General features: G+C 35.8%; 1 pseudogene; it reads left to right on the forward strand.

Annotated features, from left to right (window-relative positions):
* Window positions 1-175: 175 nt before the first annotated feature.
* Window positions 176-1,916, forward strand: LOC109062424 (annotated as a pseudogene).
* Window positions 1,917-6,002: the final 4,086 nt, after the last annotated feature.

Raw genomic sequence — 6,002 nt, forward strand, 5'->3', positions numbered from 1 at the left:
ATCTTTAATTGCAGTCAGTGAATAGCCTTGCCTTAAGAAACCTATCAAGTAACAGTTTCCCATTTTCATAATCTGAATTTAATATTAGACAAAAAAATTTAACCTTGTGTTTCAGTCAGTTGTAATTTCTGTAAAGCTCTAAATGATTGAGACTGAGTGAGACAAGCCGCTACCGCTAAAGTGAATTCAAGGCAGTTATGTGAATCTTTCAGACTTTTCAGTCAATTGTTAGTGAGTTATGTGATTATGTCTGATAATACCTCACAATGTTTTCCAGATGGTTGCCAATGGCGATTTTAAATTATTGTCAATATTTTTTTATAATTTTAATATTGGTCTGGAGCCTAGTTTATTTCAGAATATGGCTTAACATCTAATACAAACATAAAATTACAATGATTGAAAGTATTTTGGATTACATTGATTTTATGGCTGTGTTATGGCGCGAGCCTAAACAGCTCGACATTGATACCAGAAATACACTATCCCTTATCAATCACTGTTTATGTTGAATCTAACAAAATCAGAAGAATCATTCTCGTGTTTCGATGTTTTACTGGTTATTTTTTGTCACTTAAGTTTTAATTAGGCAATTTGTCCGGTCGGGCAAAAAATTCTGGAGCCATTTTTCAGTGAACTTGCATTTAAACTAGCTAGGAGGCTGGTCAGCAAACTGTAGCATGCAGTAACTACAGCGGGGGAAAAAAATCTGTCTGTCCAATGATTGTAAACAGTCACTGGGTCCTTCAGAATGGAAAAAACTGCAAAACATTTTTTGCAGTAATGGGACTGAAAATATTTAAGACCCATCGAATCTGAGTTTAAGACATTTTAAGACTTTTTAATCCCTTTTATTAGGAAAACTTTAAGACATTTTAAGACTTGGACCCGCGGCCACCCTGGTTTGGTCTGATCTTTACTAATCTGTGGTGAAGGGGAACATGGTGAGAATCCATTTTAGTGCAATGTGTGTTGGATGCACTTTCGTATGGAAGGCATCACTGGCCATCATTGTTGAGTTGTGGACCGTTCAGCTCCTTCCTTCTACAGAAGCTCCTGTTGAGTCCTGGAACGAGTATCGTCTACCAGACACTCTGGTTCCAGACTACTACAACATCACTCTCTGGACTCGACTCCAACTGAACATTCATGGCCTCTTTGTATTCACTGGAAATTCCAGCGTGGTCTTCAAATGTCTGAGGGAGACCAGCCTCATTCTCATTCACTCCAATAAGCTGAACCTGACCTCAATAGATGGATATCTGGCAAAACTCTCTGCGTTTGGTACCTCAATGGCGCCCTCAATTCATAAAACCTGGATGCAGATACAGGGCAAGCTGAAAGCTGGAGAGTTTTAGCTTTACACAGAGTTTGTGGGAGAACTTGCTGATGACCTGGCAGGGTTCTACCGAAGTGAATATGATGAGAATGGAGAGAAAAAGTAAGTCCAACTATAATTTTTAAGATCCACAGATCTTCAATAAAACCAGTCAGGAACTCTAATGGATGAAAAATCAAAGCTATCAAGATCAGCATCAAGGTTCTTGCCGTTGGCAGGTCACATGTTTGTTAGATAAGTCTCTTGGGAGCTTTATGCCTGTTTAACCTTTGTACTGTCATAAACATGGAAGATTACTTCCTGGATCCATAAAGCAATTTATATGTGTGCGTCTGAGCACTACATAACATCCACAAGATTTTTCAGGTGTGGGAGATTCACTCATCATGTAAACACTGTTTGGACAGAGAAAATACATACAGTTTCCCAAAACCATTGGCGTTAGGAACACTATATTTGTGATATAACAATAATCACTTCCTCCAGCAGCCAGATGCATCCCACACATGCTCGCAAGATCTTTCCATGTTTCGAAGAGCCTGCAATGAAAGCGGGTTTCTACATCTCTCATCCATAACAGAGGAACCGTGGCCCTGTCGAATGGAATGGAAATCGGTCAGTTCTACCAAAAACAGTTTTGTTTCACACACAATGAATTATGTTAAATATTGTAATGTGAACACTGGGTTTAATAATTCGGGGCCCTAGAGCATCTGTAGATAAATTTCAGACAAAAAAGAAAAGAAAAACTACATTGACTTTACATAAATAGATAGACAGATAGACAAACAGATAGACATATAATAAAACAGAATCTAATTTACAGCTTGTTTTCTTCATTCAGAGAAAGTGGACACTGTGCTTGATGAACAACCTGTTACGTGGCAACATTTGAATCCACAAAAAACATGTCCTCCTATCTATTGGCACTGGTTGTCAGTGACTACACAAATGTTACATCAGCAAATGACACTTTGGTACGACCATCATTCATCTTTCATGAGCTGTAGAGCTGTTTAAAAAGATAAAAATCTCACATTTATTGACCACAAAATGTGCCTTGCAGCATATTTACTCATGGTGCATATGACCAAAGTATGTTTGCTCTGAACAGATATGAATATGGGCTCGTAAGAAAGCCATCGAGGACGGCCATGGTGATTATGCCTTGAATATAACTGAGCCAATCCTCAGGTTTTTTAAAAAAATATTACAGTGTTTCATATCCACTCTCTAAATCAGCTATGTTTAAACCATCTTTTGAAGATTACTGCAAGGGGAAAATAATATGTAAGGATTTTTAATTCTCTAACTTGGAGACCAGATTGCCCTGCCTGATTTTTACTTTGGGGCGATGGAGAATTGGGGGCTGGTGACGTACAGGGAGACAAACCTTCTATATGATCCAGTCATCTCCTCTAATGCAAACAGAGAGAGAACAGCCACCATTATAGCCCATGAACTAGCACACATGCTACCTGCATTTATAAAAATATGATATAATAGGTTTTAAATGGCTATAATATGTGTAATACAAAAATAATATGACTTGTTTGTCTTCTTGGTCAGTGGTTTGGCAACCTAGTGACTAAAGTGGTGGAATGAAGTTTTGTTAAATGAAGGTTTTGCGTCTTCTCTTGGTGCAGACTTTGCTGAACCATCCTGGAGAGTGTTCACAAACTAATGAACTTTTAACGTTCTTACTGCACCTGCCAATAGTTGGTGAACTAAAACAACATTTACCAGTCATAAACTTTTATTTACATCTTTTAAAGTGTATTGTTTATTATACCATTAAACTAATTTCATGTTCATATGACGTTTAGCAGTTTGCCTGAATATTTGAAGAAAAAAATACGCATACCTTAGCTGAAATGCGGTCCATCGTGATTTAACTCCACACATCTTGGTTTCTGTGACTTGTTTCCACACTAAGAGTTTTAACAAAGGAAAAAACAACTTTTATTGTTAACATGTGAGGTAAAATTAAGGCTCGCGCCTTTTGAAAAATTTCCTCAGGTGACCGTTGTAGCCCTCGTGTCGCTTACGTCACTTAGGGTTTTGAAATAATAGTAATAATATGTAATAATAATAATAATAATAGGCCTAATAATAATTCTCATGAGAATTCAAAATTGTATAGCTATAGCCTATATATATATTTAAAAAGTTGTGCTTAAAAAAAAAAAGAATGTGCTTAAGTGCAATTCTTGAAAAATTATTGATAAATTCTCAAATCTATTCTTAAGAGCAGCCGTTATCTGAATGAATAGCCTACATGACGCACTGATAAACTCACTGATAAACGCTTCCTGCAGATTAGCCTAATAATCATAATAGGCACGCACCATAGACTGTATATTTTCGTTGCGACTTTGACTGGCGTTCAGCTTCACGTTTTTAATGCGGCGTGTTTTTGAACAGTTACTTTTAAAACAGCCTGTCTTACGCTGCAGCGATATGTTTCATTCATTTTTATGATGTGTTTTTGCGCTCTGATCTGAGTGAACGCTTCCGGTATGTGTGTCCGCTTTTCTACAGCAAATGCGTCCTGCGCATTCATATGTGCTGAATACTGCCAAAGATTACGTATTTATCAACTAAAATTAACAGCGTTCAATTAAAGCTCCCTATCTGACTCGTTTTTGAGTTGCTACTGAGTCTTGAAGTCAGCAAAAAGCAGCGTCACACATAGGCTAATCATGACCGATCATGTTTACTTCAGAAAACTCGTGCACATCCCTAGTCCTACTATATATGTAGCTGCTGTTGTAATGCTTAAATATAACAAATAATTTGAAATAACCCAATAAATTAATTAAATAATTCTTACTGTTTGGGATTTAAGACAAGTCTGGGGCTGTCCTAAATTTTTTTTAAGAAGTACTTTCAGAAGATTCTTTTCAAGAATTTGAATTCTTCTTAGTTTTTGTCTTAAGAACAATCTTAAGAAAAAAGATAAGAATATTCTTAAGAATAATTTTTGAGAATACAAAATATTCTTAACTTTTTTCTAAAGTGAAAAAATAAGAAGAAACCAGTTACGAAGAAATTTCTTCTTAATTTCTGCTATATTTCTGATACTTCTGGTAAGAAATACAGTCAAAATACAGTGGGTGAGGACCTGTGGAGTCACCTTCAAACTGTGAGCTAATCAAAAATAAAATCAAAACCTGTAATGTTAGGTTAAAATTCACAGAACACAAATTTCTCAGAAATCCAAACTAACTCAAAAAGTTTGTCAGTGTATGCTGCCATCTAGTGGTTAATTAGTCACTCTCTTTGTCACCTCTATGCTGTTGGTAAGTCTGGAACAGTTAAGTGTCAAAGAAATCATGGACCGCTAGGTTCTTCAGATGGGTCACTGTCAACACTACGACAGGCCAGGTCTCTCAGATGCACTTCTGGATCCTGAGTCTTTCATTCAGAGGCCATCTCCATCCAAGTACAGTAGGTCTAAATTCCTCTTCAAAGCTACCTGAGCAGATTGTGTTGTGCTGTTTCCTTTAGTGTTGTGTTTACTGTTTCTGATTTTATGGATTGTACCCATCAACTTGATGAAGGCAGAGGTGGTGCAGTCTCGCTTTTGGCTCACAGAAAAAAATAGTATGAACACAAAATAAGTTTTATCGTGTCATTTGTTCTTATGAATGGGACAAGCTCACCATTTTGATGCATGCATGAAGAAAGAGAATATATGCCACGGCAGTCTGCTCTCAACAACCTGGATTATTTTTACCTCATGTTTCCACAAACTGATGTCTATGAAGTTCTACAGGTCTGTTCTAATACTTCATACTGTATATATTAGCATTTGAAACCTATTTATTATATATATATAATTCTTAACTATATGTATGTTGATTTCAGAGTAATAGTAATATGAGTTTTGCATTTTTTGTTGTAGAAAAATGGCAAAATTTGTACTTTTTAATAATTTAAATAAATCTTAAATGCAGTAATGTGATAAACAGAATGAATTTGTGTCCTAGTGTGGGGTCTTTTAACTTTGCCAGCCTTATAAGTGGCATAAACAAACACTGTCAAAAAAAAAAAAAAAAGAAGACGGAGAGGGAAAGAGTGAAGGGAGGCTGGTAAAGACAGTTCAACATTGCAAACATGAATACAAAACTCCAGCAAGTCAGCAGGTAAATCATCATATAGAATATTTAACAGTTTGCCACACTTTAATTATTGTAAATAAGTATATTTCTCATTATAATCACTTGTCTTGATACTAGTTATTTATAACACATCATATTAATATTAAAATAGTAAAATAATAATAAAAAAGTATAAATGTTCTAAATGAATTGTTTATTAGTATACAATATAGATTTATGATGTAAAATATTAAATGTCTAATACTTATAGGGGAGAGTGGGGTAAGATTAGCCAATTTTTACTATTGTGGTCCTCAAGATAAGGGAAAATGACGCAGAAGGACAATGAAAGTATCTATCCTATCCAAATGAAAGCATTCCTATGATTTTAAATGATCAGAATGTATCTATGACAAAGCGTTCTAAAAATATGGCTTCTTATAAAAAAGTTTTCCCATGGCTCAGTTTGCCTCGGGTTTGGGGTAAGTTGAGTCGAGTCAGTGGGTAAGATGCACCATCTGGGTGTAAAATGACCATCTGACTGAATCTGATTCAAACCC

Source organism: Cyprinus carpio, chromosome B25 (assembly GCF_018340385.1).
Source record: "Cyprinus carpio isolate SPL01 chromosome B25, ASM1834038v1, whole genome shotgun sequence".
Classification (NCBI taxonomy): domain Eukaryota; kingdom Metazoa; phylum Chordata; class Actinopteri; order Cypriniformes; family Cyprinidae; genus Cyprinus; species Cyprinus carpio.